This window comes from Argopecten irradians, chromosome 13, assembly GCF_041381155.1.
Source record: "Argopecten irradians isolate NY chromosome 13, Ai_NY, whole genome shotgun sequence".
Taxonomy (NCBI): domain Eukaryota; kingdom Metazoa; phylum Mollusca; class Bivalvia; order Pectinida; family Pectinidae; genus Argopecten; species Argopecten irradians.
In genome coordinates, this window is record NC_091146.1 from 24,652,998 (window position 1) to 24,669,507 (window position 16,510).

At 34.9% G+C, this 16,510-nt stretch overlaps 1 protein-coding gene across 1 annotated transcript in view; it reads right to left on the reverse strand.

Annotated features, from left to right (window-relative positions):
- Positions 1-20: 20 nt before the first annotated feature.
- LOC138306729 (putative ankyrin repeat protein RF_0950) overlaps positions 21-16,510 on the reverse strand; it is a 65,837-nt gene continuing 49,347 nt past the window's right edge. The window contains exons 9-11 of the mRNA XM_069247197.1: positions 7,399-7,883; positions 3,674-3,727; positions 21-144 (exon numbers count right to left, since the gene is read on the reverse strand). The gene's annotated coding sequence lies outside the window, so the exon portion shown is untranslated. The remainder of the gene's footprint in view (positions 145-3,673; positions 3,728-7,398; positions 7,884-16,510) is intronic.

Here is a 16,510-nt window from a genome sequence, read left to right on the forward strand (position 1 = left end):
GTCTCACACAATCACATCGTATAACACCCATTCTGATGATATGCTTTGAACTTTATTCCAAAGGCACACTGAAGGACTGAAGGACGACACTTACTTCCTTCTGTGATGTTCTAAGGTCAATTTGTATTCCTGGAGGGCCCTTAGCTAAAAACCAAATAATTCAATTTTAATATCATTCAAATCAATTATTCTATACCTATTTTTTTTGCTGAACATTTTGTTAATAACCAAATATATATGGGATGTATGAGAATGTTATGCATCTACAGAAAGTGCATAGCACGGGCTATAGGAGATTTCAGAAAAGATGGCGTGACGTCACAGAAAGTTTACATCCGGATCCTCAATGGTACAAACACAGTATGCATATGGCGACTAATAAAAACAATAACAGATACGCACATCTCTGCTATACAATCGATATTTCAACTAAAGTATACATTTTCATAGTTGCAAATTCTGATTGTAAAATGATTTCTTATTTTTTCAGTGGTTATATACATTTATATTTGTATATTTACAATTGCTTATTGCTGAATTAATTTGTGTCGATTTAGTGTTGGTCCTGAAGTCAACTTGCAAAGCGGTGTCGGGCCGTCACACGTACCCTTTTTTTTGTTCACACGTAGAAATCCATGTTGTGGAAAAGTTATGAATAGATAATTGATTTTATTGTGTCACGATCTGTTATATATGAAAAAGCTGTTCACAACAGTATTTGATATAACGAAATGTGAATCACCTGGCCAGACTACGGTCGCTCGTGCATGGCTTCGCTGGTAGATCACTTCAGGCCACAGCCCATAGTTGGGGAAATAAATAATATTGATACGTAATTACCGACACATACCTCAATAAGCACTTGTAAATATATATATATTTCGTTCTTTACCATATATATCTTGTTTAATGAATGCTATAAACCAACGTGTTACACGTACATACAGATATACACGTGTACGTACACTTATGGCTGCCAGTATATCTCGAAAAAATAACATGGTGAAATTGTTCAGTTTTCACGTTGTAGAGGTTTTTTTTAAATAAGTCGCTTATATTCCATGGGCTGTTTCGTAAAGTCTCAAATTTAAGTGATGTTACTTTTAAGTAATTTAAATACATGTTAGATAGACTACATTTAGATTTATGAATACAGATCGTAGTACTGTAAATGCCGACCAGGACACATTGCGCGCGGCTTCGAGAATCCTCAACTATTCAAAATTTTGTTAACAATATGATAAGTAGCAACTATCAACTGACTTATTTGTATGTCATAAACTAAATTCTAAAATTTCCGAAGAAAAACATATCCAGAATACGTTATTTTGTGACCATGAAAAAGGACGAAATTTGGTATCTCGTCAGTACTGTACGTAATGGCTGCCGTGCGCTTGGGGTGATATACGAAAGCTTTTGATTTGGTCATTATCACACATTACAGGTGTTTTACAAAGTAAAACTTAGAAAACAGTAATTGCTTATTAAAATGCCAGTATGATATATTTGGGGAACTTTGAATTTAATTTATAATATCAAGTTGATATTCGCAATGTTATTGTCAATGTTTATACGTAATGGGGACAGTGTTTTCTCGTGGCGGTCGAAAATGGAGTATAAAACAGAGTAAAATATATGAATACAATATGTTTAGAGATCTTTGTATTATTGTTAAATACTTTAATTTACACTTTTTAAAATTAAAATAACACAATAGTTCTCGGATTGCCGTACTTTCATTACAATAAAATGTAAAAACAAACATCGCAAGCGGCGGTGTGCCCACCATGTTCACGTGTACAGATAACGGAGTTGTACCTTTGAGCGCCCGGATGTATCTTTGTGTGACGTCATCGCAATTTTTTCTGAAATCTCCTATTTGCAAATCTGCTATATGTTATATCATTTCAGCAGGAATTTCAAAACTGAATAAGATTATTTAAAAGCCGAGGCTCCTTCGTCACATGTAAAAACAATTGATTATAGTATGTTAGAATGACAAGATAGTTTAAAAGAATTTTAAATATGGTAAATAACATTGTATTTAAAACAGATATAAACAAAAGTTAGTGTATCCCTTTGTTTATTTATTTCTTTCATTTCTGCCATAATCGTTGTTTGTAAATAAAAAAATCGTAGGCTGCATGCATGTGTAATTACACGTGTATATGTTATCGTTCTTTGAAAACAAATAAATACAAATATTCTCAAGAGAAAAAGAAACAGAATAATAAATCCATGATATATGAAAGGAAATGCAAGTGTCCCCATGCCTCCGAATCCTACTAGCTCTCCAAAGAATGCTCGAGAAACCAAATTTTGTTTGTTTTTAATCTATACTTATATTAGGACAATATCTACACACCTGGCCATACGTTAGGGAGCACAACTTTTACTTGAAGAAAAAATACAAAAGAAATTATTTTCTTTTAATTCTGAACAAATTGGCATATATGTAACACCAGATATATATCATTAAATTATATGGATTCGTTTCCATTTAGTACCACACTTACTCTACGATCACACGCTTTGAATAGGGGAACACCCTACCTATAAAAACATAAGTTTGGACTGGCTGGCAAGAGATGCATTTGCACGTGTTTTGACGGTGTTTGTGACACCTCTTGCTGATGCTTTGATAATGGTTCGTCGAAAACTAACAAACGCTGAAATATGGCAAGTAACAGGCATGGCACACCGTGTTATATCGTACACACAAGTAGCAACTTTAGGTCTTTGCGAATGATCCATGGGTGTTCCAAATGCGTTTTTAAATTTGTTCCACCGATGGAACGGTTGGTGTTTGCAGACCGAGAAATTCGGCTTACGACCAGAATCACATTCTTGATACGACAGCATACGATGCAGCCCTTATTGTTCCACATTTCGATTCCCGTGCGTTAGCAGATCGTCCCGTCATGATGGACGGCAATGCCAGACCGCACATAGGCCACCTAGTACATGAGTATATCCAGACAGAGCTCATATAGACTATCCCATGACCTGCAATGTCACCAGACATGAACCACGTTGAGCACGTGTGGAGCTTTCTCTAAAAAACGTCAATTCATAGGTTCCAAGATTCCGAAATATTGCAGATTTCGAGCTGCTTTGATTCAAGAATGGCAGCGATTCCCTCAAAATCAACTTCGACGTCTGGCCCATGGCATGAGACGAAGGATCCAGGAACTGTACCGGAAGTACGGAGGCTAGACCACAAATTGATCATTTAAACTTGTTATTTAGTTTTTTGCGCCAAGTTAAGGAATATGATATTACATGGAGTAATCTTGTGAAAAAAACACCAACGAATTGAAACTTTTTTCGGTGTGTTAAAAAAGCCTTTTAAGAGTATTATCTAAATTCACGTAACATATCCGGGTTTTGTTTATGCATTTCCATTTGATAATAAGATATCTTCATAGATATAAAACATTATTATTGCATATCCATGTGGATTTCCGTCCTTCTTCGTGCTTTTGAATAACTGACACAATCAGATCCAACAAAAATAAGGGTGCTCCCTAAATTATGGCAAGTGTATATTTTCTTTCTCTCTATCTATATAATGAATCTTTCGAATTGAATTAACGTGTCCCTTGGTGTACGGTATATACAATGTATGCGAGTACGCGTAATTAGAAACCCATTGTAAATGAATTCCACAAACCTTTCCGTTTTTTTCTGGACAATGAGAAAAACTGCCGAAGTCTCTCTTTGATTCCTGTTTGGAAATATAACGCATTTTGCTATTCATATCGAATTTTGTAAAAATACACAGCTAAGTATAAAATACATTGATTATATCAATTTGATATTGTTTCAGTCTTACGTATTAGTAAGTAGATATCCAATACATTCAAGAATATTTTAAATAACACTTCGGGAAGCAGATTATATGTTTCATTTTTATTATTGGTAAGAGTTCGTTTTGTCTTCAGATAAAGATCGGTCATTTATATGGTATTTGTTAGGAAATTGATAACACATTGTATAGAACAATCCAGACAATATTTTGTAATATTCGTTTATATCGTACAATATACAAATATAACATTTTGATGAGGTCGATACATAGTTATATCGACCACAGAAAAATATGTTGACCGAGGACGTAGTCAATTTAACCATTTACTGACCTAAAAAATGATATAATTGTTTTATTATTTTCCTGGATTTCAAAAATTTTGAAATGAGTGTGAATTGAAATAAGCATCAAGTTGTAAAATTATGCTTCTTGATGATAGTTATAATCTCATGATTCTTTTACATGTTAAATTGAAAAACAACATATGAAACCAGTACTAATTAATGCACTTAACGCTTTTGATATATATACTCGGTGCACATGCGTGTTTTAAATGCATACATGTCTATGTACTATCTTACACCTGTAGCTCAATGATCAGGACACAGTCAATTAAAGTTTCTTCTCCGTTGAAATAATCCACTTCGACGTCAAAAAATATTGACAGATTCAGATTGATATTAAGATACATTTTTATTCCGTAAAACATAAATCGTATGCACACAGTAGCCTTAGCCTAGGCCTAATGTTGGAACAAGCCGAGGCGTTTCAAACGTATTCACTATTAAATGGCTCTAGATAAATTAATGTTTTTTTTTCTATTTTCCTACACCCCTACGGTGTTAATGTTGAAAAATTGAAAGTTTAAACTGTAGTCATCAGCTGGAAGTCATCATCATATTTGATAGGAATCGGAACCGTCGACGTCATCTGTACCATTTTGCCGTTACTCTTCAAACTCAGGTTATCAAAGCGTTTGTTTCAGAGACCAAGGAACACGAAACGTAGACGATAACGTTATCTGAAAGTAACCTTGCAATAAACGTTTTCTTTAAATGATTTCCGGAAAAATCGTATAGTTTTTTTATCGGTGATCACATAGCGTGTTTTTGACCAATGAAAAGTGAAAATAATCATAAAAAAAAATCCCGATATCGTCTGAAACCCGTTGTGTCACTGGAGCAACAAACCATATTATTGTTTAGGACTTTCGTTAAAGTCATCGAGCAATTTTCATTGATCTGCACTCGTGGCATTTTAGAACATTGTATCGTGGGGTTCATATGGCGACAATCTTGGATTTCAGTCATCAAAAATTGTCAAAATCACACATTTGCAAATACGCTCATAGATAGAGAACCTGACAAAACACAGAGGCATTTTTTTAATATGATTGAAATATTACTAAATACGATAAAATCACGATAATGACGTTACGTCTTCTCAAAAATGGTGGGGAAATATTGCATTTTTCAGCTTTTTTTTTCACTGAAACAGATAATAAATGTCATATTTTTCATCACAAGAAATACAATTTAATGACAGAACACCTTCAAACAATCATTTCGTATTGAACTCACCAGTGTTTAAACATAGGTGTACTATGGAAAGATAGATCGCATGAATGAGGTGAGAAAAAGAAAGAAACACACCCCCACCTTAAGGAAAATACAAACGAATATTAAAACTCCATATATTCTTACAAATCACATTCTAACAATTTTTCTGCAATGATCTGACTCTTTTCTTAACATTTGTGCATTGCAAAAGGATACGTTTACAATAATTATTATAATAATACATTGTAATTACAAATATGACGTATTTACCCCGTGGTCGAGACAACCCTGGTTTCCGGAGCTCTTGTCGTTTCTGCTGGCTTTTGGCATGGTTAGTCTATTTTCACTGACTTGTATATCCTGTCACTGCCTATCATTCTGGTGGACTGTTCTCCTTGGTACCGGTTACGGCAGCTTAATCTGTGACTGTTCCTCATCAGTTGACATTATATGTACTTGTTTTTAACTGTATGCGAGCAGGCATCACAATGATACACACCTTTTCACGGGGAGGTATAACCAAAAAATCAAGGTGAATAATTCTAACTCGGTATTTTTCGTTAAGGCACGTGTCGTTCATTTATGTTTTCCAGATGTTCTCACTAAAAGGAAATAGGTTATTACAGTCTTAATCATCACGATCTAGTTGTAATTGGAAGTGCAGGAATTATGAGTAAAACATGTGAACTAGTCTTTGGATGTTGACTGGATCCGGGAATGTCATTTTTGTAAGTATGTGGTTTTTAGCTATGCTGCTGTAGGGAGAGTGTCCATCTCGCTTCTTCTGCTAAAATAACATAAATGTATCCATTTATAATGAACCTATGTTTGATATATAAGTCAATCCAATTCAGAATACCTGTTACTATGTGTTTTGCCAGAATATATGGTGTATTAAAATTTTATATTTTTTTTTCTTTTTTTTTTGCATTATTTCATTTTGGTGGGGGATTCCTCTGTTTTTTCAACCTCCCTCATGCGATCTACCTTTTCATAGTACACATATGTTTACACAAGGGATAGTTATTAATTATTTCCCTGCCATTCAACAAAACTATGAGGACATAACATACACCAGAAACGACAAGAGCACAGGAAACCAAGGTTCGCTACAGGGGCGGTAATAGAAGAGGAGAACAATGGTGCTCCCGAACCCTCTATCAAAACCCTACCCACAAGGTTGAATGGAGGGAATACATAAGCATGCATCCCCTCGCAATCCAGAGATAGAGCGTCCACAGCCATTTGATCTAGCACTGGAGAGACAAAGGTTGACAACTGAAATTATAATTATGTGATTTTCTCTATCAATGATGGTGCGGGTGTCCATCTCGTTTTTTTACCAAAAACCAATAAATTTATCATTTTATAATGCACATATATTTAGACAAGAGTCAGGTAAATTTAGAACAAATGTTACAATGTGGTTTGCTAGAATATTATTTAACCTTTAGTCATTTTTGTTTCATTCATGCGATCTATTTTTTATAATAAACATACCTTTACGAAAGGTTTAGTTCTATTAAAATGACTGTTACAAGTTGTTTTGTGACTCATTTTCTTTCTTATGATGACAATTATGACTTTTATTGGCTTTTATAGTGAAACAAACCGGAAATTTTCATTTCATTATCCTACCGCCATTTCACAAAACGGAGAAGACGTAACATCATTATTATGATTTCATCGTATTCAGCATGTTTCAATCATATCAAAATGTGTTTATTTACCTCTGTGTGTTGTCTGGTTCGTTAACTCTTCCTAAAAAACATGTTTCTAAAAACTGCCAGAGGGGTACATGTGGACCCATTTTTACTCCCCCACTTATACCACAAATGTTGCTATATAAACTGCAAGTCTCGGTTATTTCTACATTTTGGGACTTTCATGTATAATATCCCTATCCTTCATATCCATTAATGAATTATGGTGTATATAATTGTACTTTGTGCAAATGATACATACATAACAATGATCTCAATATTTATTTCGTGAAAGCATTTTATGATATATAAATAATCATCTTACTTTTCGTTTTGGCTTTTGACGAGGACGGTGAAGCAGATGCGACTGTGCTTGAAAGAGCCTCTTTTTTCAAACTGCGGTTCCTATCATTCACATGTGCTCTATCATCAGTCTTTGGTTTTGTGTATTTAGTGTCTCTCGTGTTAATGGTGAGCTGAACTAACTCTGACTCCTCTACCACTGCCACGTCCCCTTTTTGGTATCGATGAATGATCTGCCGCAGTCGATGGCGACCAGTGTCTATTTCTCCATGTTCATCAAGTGTTTTTCTGAACCCTGTCTCGGGGTTGTAGGCGATATAATTCACGTAAAAATCAGCGGTATCCGTTGAACCTGGTCCCCCTTGTGGAATGCTTTCTTTTTAAGTTGTTTGACTAAACATGATTTACCGACTCCTTTATGTCCCACAACAGTAATAGTTATATTACAAGGGTTCTCAACAGTCTTCTTTATCCCTTCAGCGTATTCCTGATGTTGACGTAGTTGTTCTGATCAAGATATGATTGATAAACATCAAAACATTATCTCATTGTAAGTTAAAATCACACACAATACTGTGAACAAATTACTTTGGTCTGCACAATTTGATGATACCCATGGCCTATATAGCCATTAACATCGTAAACAGTATTTTGTTTAACTCTCTTGTAATTTCTATGCTTTCTCTTATATCAATGGATCGATTGGGCTGGTATAAAAAAACAACACTAACATGATGTTTATGGAAAGGTGGATATAATTGTCACAATCCGACTCTATTTCATTATAAAAAAAGGTAGGTATATTAGTTTAGTATGTGTACGGTACGACGGTACGACGGGTAAGTATGTGCGTTTACGCTATACGCGACTTTACGGCTGGGTCGTTTGGGCTGCCGTAGGTGAGTAATCCACCCGGCGTGATAATGGAGAACGTGGCAAGTAAGGGCATGGAAATGCTGATGCCTGTATGTTCGCAGGAAGCGTGAAATACAGTCACGGTAAGTTTAATCTATCTTTCTTATCTTTCTGAGTGTGTATATAGTTGATGATTTTGAATGTATTTGTTGAAAGGTCATTTTAAACGGGTATGAAATAGTTGTTATTGTGTTAACTGAGTACGCTTTAGCACGTGCGCGAATACTGTTTACGTTAGCAGTATAGGCATACTAGGGTAATTATATGGTTAGTTAATGCCTATATACATGTTTATTTATGATATCAATTGTACTAATTGTGTAAATAGTAAGTTTAGGGATTATTATCGTATGTTGTAGCTTCACGTGCAAGGACTCGCTGTCCAGTACAGAAAAATACGGAAGCCGGGAGAGACCAGATTGGTCAGATATACACATGTATCATAGATACTGCACTTATTCGCTATGTAAGCGGCGTACCACGATTACCTGATTGTGGGAGGTAAAGAGGACACGAAGGAGTGTGTGCTCGGTTGTAGCCTTCAATGCTAGTCCAACCTGAGGGTTGTGGTTATACCTATATTGGGCCTTGGAACTGAAGCCGGCAGCGTCGAGGACAATAGCTTCGACGGAGTTAATCAGACAGTTCCTGGTCTCAAGGAGACCGATATTACATCATCAGTAACAGGATTGAAGACATTGAACCCGGATTTGATATTTGTGATGCTACAAAGACTGTAGGCTGTTAGGAAAAGTTTAGTTGTATTTAAGTATATTCTAATGTAATAATAAAAGTGTATAAGTTCCCTTGCTGAGTGTATCACAAGAGGATATGAGTGTTTGGATGTGAGTGGGGTTTTGTAAAAATATAGAAATAATAAAAAGAATCTTGTAAAGTAACTGTATATCTTAGTGTATATTGCTTGTAATCATAGTGTATAATAATAATTGTAAATATGTATTTCCTGAATTTGTTATTATTTTTGGGTTACCTGTGTGGCAATTGCTCGGCTAAGTTACAATAATGCGACTAGCAGGTTTTACTGCCGTTGAACCCTATTTGTGAACGATGAAAATACTATACAGCTGTAGCAAATGTATATTGTATTAAATGAGGTGACATAACAAGATAGTCGCGTCCAATTCACCCTAAGGTGGGAACGGTTGGCTAAACTTGAAGTAAGCGGAGTTGAAATTGATTGAAGTCTCATTTGCTGAAGATCAAACGTCAGCTGAACGTTGTGGCTAAATGTCTAACCCACTTACCTTTAACGTCTATAAAAAAACACATATCTAACACATATCCATAAAAAAAGAAAGAGCGATAATATTTCTTTTAAAACCATCCTAAACATCTTTACAAAGTCCCGTTACTATTTACAATAGCATTTCTCTAGATTTTTAACAATCACCTAATTTATATAATTTATATCCTTCTCGTAGAACATGCATGAGCGAGGCAAAAACTATGATTTAATTTATTGATCATTAACCGTTGTGATAACATATATTTCATGGGTTATTCAACTTATCTTGCTTGTTGAATGGATAATTTCTAGTCAACTTTACTTCATTTATCTAAAACAAAAGTATTCTAATCAATTTAGTAGCTCTAGACTTTCGTTGACAAAAAGTTATATTTCATTTCAACAGTAATTAATTATATTTGTTATGATCATAGATTCGTTTTATTCACAAAAGGATATGTCACAAAACAGAAATTTCGGCAATATTTAAAACTAATAAAAACATATCAAAATGTCATGACGAGTATAGCCCTGAATATAGTTAGGCTAACATTCATGGGAAAGGAAGTAGAGCTCAGTAAACAGCAGGCTGCTATTCAGGCGGATATCAAACTTCTCGAATCAAAACGTGATCTCGCTGAGGCGGAAGTAGAACTTAAATGTATCAATGACGCGTCGAGTGTGACCTGTTACCGCGATCCGATACTGGTGCTTGCATTAAGCAAGAAAGAATGGAGAAAAGAATCCTGAGACTAAAAGATATACTTGGCGTAGAAAAAATCCGCACAAACAGGCCAGATTAGATTATATACTGATATCAGATAGTCTTTTACCAAGTTTGACTTCTTCAATAATTGAACCAGGTTACCGTTCAGATCATTCTTTCTCAATAATTAACTTGTCTTTTAATAACTTTAAACGTGGAAAAGGTTTATGGAAATTTAATAATTCTCTTTTATTCGATAATGAATGTTTAAACCTTATTAAATCTACAATAGAAGATATCAAATCTCAATATGCAGTACCTGTATATAATATTAATAATGCAAAAGATATATCGTCAGATCTTATAGTATTTACAATAAATGACCAACTCTTTTTAGAAATACTAATGATGGAAATTCGGGGTAAAACTATATCCTACTCAAGTCATATAAAAAAAATATCAAATGAAAAAGGAAAAAAATAATTAATGAAATTAAGGCATTAGAAAAAACAGAGCCAAATAATACATCAGTAAACAAGTTAGAAGATAAAAAGAAGGAATTAGAAGAAATAAGAAAGCAAAAAATAAATGGTAGCATAATAAGATCTAGAGCTAAATGGATAAGGGAAGGGGAAAAACCAACTAAATATTTCTGCAACTTAGAGTCTCGCAACTATACTAGTAAAATTATTCCTTACATAACTAAAGAAGATGGAACAGTTATCTCGGATCAAAAGAAAATTCTTTATGAATCTGAAAATTACTATAATAACTTATATAAAGAAAATATCAAACTAAGTAATGTCAATCTTGAACAACTTCTAGAATCTTATACTGTTCCTAAATTATCAGAGCAAGAATCTTTAAATATTGAAGGACCCCTTACAATAAATGAACAACACACTGCTAAAAATGAAAAATGATAAAAGTCCTGGCTCTGACGGTTTTACAGTGGAATTTTTAAAAATATTTTGGAAGCAATTGGGACCATTTGTTTTAAGATCACTTAATTATAGTTTTTAGCACATCAGAACTTTCAATAACTCAAAAACAAGGAATAATAACATGCATTCCAAAAGGCAATAAACCCCGTGATAAATTAAGTAATTGGAGGCCGATAACACTTTTAAATAATATATATAAATTAGCATCAGGCGCAATAGCAGAACGATTCAAAAAGGTAATCAGTAAATTAATTAGCAATAATCAAACTGGATTCATCCCTGGAAGATACATTGGCGAAAACACAAGGTTAATATATGATGTTATGCAATATACAGAAGACAATAATATACCGGGACTTTTACTTTTAATAGACTTTGAAAAAGCTTTCGACTCTGTATCCTGGAACTTTATTTATAAAACTCTAAAATACTTTAATTTTGGTCCTACAATAATCAAGTGGATAAAACTCTTTAGAAATGATATACAGTCAGCAGTAAATATTGGGGGAAATCTGTCCAACTTTTTCCATATAGAGCGAGGCTGTCGTCAAGGTGACCCCGTCTCTTCATATATTTTTATTTTATGTGCAGAAATGTTATCCATACTATTAAGAAATAATGAAAATATTAAAGGTATACTATTACATGAAGATGAAATTCTATTATCTGAATTTGCTGATGACACGTCTGTTATTTTAGATGGCTCAAAAAAATCTTTAGATCAAACTCTCAAATCACTAAATTTCTATGCTAATATATCTGGTTTAAAAATGAATTTCTCCAAGACCCAGGTAATTTGGATTGGCAGTATGAAGTACAGTAATAATACATTTAATTCTAATCTTAACTTAAAATGGGGAACCACACGCTTTAATCTATTGGGTATTGAATATGATGTAGATCTAAGCAGAATAATCCAACTGAATTTCGACAAAAGACTTGCAAAACTAAAATCACTAATTTCAATTTGGAACAAAAGAATTCTTACTCCAATTGGCAAAATAGCTGTCATAAAAAACCTTACTAATATCCCAGTTCAACAACTTATTTATATCGCTTCCAAATCCTGATAACTTGTATATTAAACAAATCAATTGTCTGTGCTTTGATTTTTTATGGAATGGTAAACCGGATCAAATTAAAAGAGATGTAATTATTAAAAAATATGAGGAAGGGGGGCTTAAAATGATTCATCTAAAATCTTTTATAACTGCTCTAAAAGTATCATGGATAAGAAGAATTTATTGTAAAGAAGGAAACTGGGATATCATTCTCTATTTGACAAACAAAAAATAGCGAATACTGGAATTGAACACATAAAAAAACAATCTAAAAATTGTATAAATTTATTTTGGAGAGATGTTCTAGAGGCTTGGTGTACGACCTTAAGTTTAAGTAATATTTACAAAACAAATATTTTAGAAAACCCTATTTGGTATAATAATGAAATCAGAATAAATCATAAAGTTATTTTTAAGAAGTTATGGTATGAAAAGTGCGTTATATTTATCTATAACATTTTGAAAACAGACAAATCCATATATAGTCTAGAAGAATTTCGTGAAACGTATAATATTCAGACCAATTTTCTAGAATATCAGGGTATGAAAAATGCCATTAATCATGTCATCAGAAACAATCAACAAAGTTTTGACTCTGAAAAAAATATAACTCTTCCTAACATACCAATAAACCTCAAATTGATTTTAAGTTGTAAAAAAAAGGTGTTTAAAAATATATATAATGTTTTAATTAAAAATGAAGTTATACCTACTGCTCAAAATAAATGAAATCAAAATTTTGAAATTGATCGGGATGAATGGGGAAATATTTATAAACAACCTTTTAATGATACTACTAGCTCAAAGCTTCAATGGTTACAATTCCGAATAAATCACAGAATACTAACTACAAAAACATTTCTTTTAAGAATTGGTAAATCAAACAACAATCTATGTACATTTTGTAAAACACATCCAGAAACAATCACTCATATATTTTGGGACTGTGAAAATGTATCAAATTTGATTGAACAATAAAGAATTTCTATAATTACTAATAATTTAAGTCTTAGATTTGAAAAACAGGATTTTATCTTCGGCAAACAAGATAGTACAAATACTAATTTCCATATTGATAATTTGATACTGATTCTAGTAAAACAATACATTTACAACTGCAAATGTCTAGAAAAAGATCGCAATTTATATAGTCTAAAAAATCATATTAAATTTGAACTAAAAGCTCACAGGATTATAATATCCAACAGTAATTTAAAGCGGAAACCACAAGCACTTGCAGAATTACAAAATTGGTTAAATGTATAAACATTAATATTTTAAAAATTATTGAAAGATCTGTGACCTAGGTTTACTCCCCCCCCCCCTTTTTTTTTGTCCTGTCTTTGGTGTAATTTTCTATCAATAGTTGTCTCCCCTAGTTCAATTTCTCACCACATCTGTAGGAAGGAAATAACTCTTGATAGACCTTTTATGTGAATGGTAGTATGTGTGTATTTGTTACGTTAATAAGTTACTAGTAAATATATGTATGTACATACGTTAAAATATTCAATTTGAAATAACTCAACAAATGTAACTTCTATTGTCTTCGTCTTTCATGTATCTTCTGTATATGTTGTGATGTGTATATTTTTTGAAAAAAAATGAATAAAAAATAAATAAAAAAAAAGAAAGAATGGAACACTACATTAACGAACAATTTGAGAATATAAGTAGGTCACATGAGACTTCACCATATGATGCTAATGATATTGATATCAATACCGCACACGACGATGTAATTAACCCTAAATATTCACCATTGGGCCAAACCCAGACTGGCAATGTGAGCACATGTCAGAAACTTACGCCGTGTCCTTCAGGGTCAACTCCTGAAACAAATGTACTGGAAGCTACACCTAGGGATACTATTCCAATACGCACCTTTGCCTCGAGTTGACTTCATAAATGATATGGTGAACAATACGTATGAACCTCGCCATCTGGGATCTAGGTATCAGCATGACATTTATGATGTCTGTCAACACCCAGCTTTATTGAACCCTCATGCCACTAGCTTTTCTCCTGCGAGACCAGATTTTTGTTCAGACTTCACAAAATTCATTATCAAGAAGGATCTTTCACATTCACGTCTGACAACCTTTTCTGACGAACCCGAGTTTTTTTGATATCTGGAAGACCACTTTCAAAAGTGTAATGTCTGAACTGGAGGTCACCCCACTGTGAAGAAAATTGGACCTATTGGTAAAGTGGCTTGGCCCAGAATCACCCAAGCATGCACTCAGTAATCCGCGCAGCCCACTCTAACGGTCCTAAACGAGATATGGATTGCATTTGGGAGAGACTTGAGGAACACTACGCGCTATGTACCTAAATGGTGTATGCCTGCCTTAAGGCAAACTTGTGCGAACCATTTCCGAAGCTCACAACCTAAGGACAACAAACAATTGCATGACTTGTGCGACATTGTCACAGAAGTAGATTGCTGTCAAGAACCATGAGAAATTTCGTAACTTTCTTGCCTACTTTGACTCCTGCAACGGGTGTCATTCCCATTTGTCAATAAAGTCTACTCTCACAACTTACAGTGGGACAAATGGACAAATGAGGCGGTCAAATTCTAAAGAGGAATGCCATACCTTAACCACCGTTCTCGGTATTTACCAATTTTTTTCATCAAGGACATGGCTAAGGTAAAGAACGATCCTCGATTCTCGCACGAGCACACCGTCACCACTAACAATGCCAAGATGAAAAGGAATGGGGATAGTCACAGGCGCTCCGAACATTTCGGCGTTTTTGAGAAAAACAGACCTCGACACAGCTCCACTGAAGAAGCCAGACGTGAAGTTGTGCCCATTTCACAAAACAAACCACACCTTGGCCAATGGGATATGCTTCAAATGTTGTGACCCCATTACGCACTTGGCTAAAGACTGCAAGGAGGTCGTGTGTTGTGAATTATGTAAAAGCAGCCGCCACGCGTCTGCCATGCATGTTGACAATTCTTCCGGATCTCCTCACGAAGGAGAGAAGGAGAAGAGAGAGGACACTGTTAGCTCGTCTTGCACTCAAATCTGCGGAAAATATGGGATCGGCAGCAAATCGTGTGCTAAGACGCTTCTCGTGAAAGTTTTCTCCTGAAGGAAATCCGGACATGTCATTATTAACATACGCGATAATAAGCGATCAGAGTAATCGGTCTTTGGGGTCCTCAAAGTTCTCCGACTTCTTTAACGAGCGCGGCAAGGAAATGGAATACAGGCTTTCCTCTTGTTTTGGTTACACCACTACCAGTGTCAGTAGAGCTAATGGATACAAAATCCAATCTTTAGATGGAATCACAGAGCTCACGCTCCCTTTGTGGACTGAGTGCAATACAATTCCTGACATCCGCGAGGAAATACGTACGCCGGAGGTAGCAAAGAACTATGGACACCTCCCACGACATAACGGAACATATTCCACCTGTCGAACCAAGGGCCGACATCACACTTCTGATTAGACGGGACTTATTAGCCGCATATCATGTGTTTGATCAGCATATTGGCCCTCAGAACTCTCCATACGCTCAAAAGTTAAAGCTTGGTTGGGTCATCATAGGCGAGGCGTGTCTAGGAAAGGTCCATAAGACAGATACATTGAACGTGTACAAAACACATGTGCTTAACGATGGTCGTACCACAGTCATGAAACATTGTCCTAATAGGTTTCAAGTCCGCGACAGCGATTGATGCTGGTATTGTAAGTTCTGTGTTTCAGAGAACAGAACAAGACGAAAAGCATGGTCTTTCCTTTGAAGATAAGCAATTCCTGACCGTCATGGAATCTGAGTTCTCGAATGACTCGATAGGAAAGTGAGTGGCTCATCTACCCTTCCGTCTGATCCGCCCTCGACTTCCTAACAACAAGTCACAAGCCCTCCACAGGCCTGAAGTACTCGATAGGAGTCTTCGAAAGAATTCTACGAAAATGCAGCATATGTTTGATTTCATGCAAAAAGTTATTGATAGTGGACACGCGGAGATCGCTCTCGCTGTGCAGAATGAAGGAGAATGTTGGTACCTACCTCTTTTTGGGGTCTACAACCCCCCAAAAGACCCAACCTAATTAGGGGCGTTTTTTGATGCTTCGGCGAGATTTGAAAGAATTTCACTTAACAGTGTTCTTTTTACTGGACCGGATCTTACCAACAGCTTGCTCGGGATTCTGATGCGCTTCCATGAAGGCAATGTAGCCATAACAGGAGACATTCAACAGATGTTACATTGTTTCTCCATTCGCGAAGACCACCGCAATTT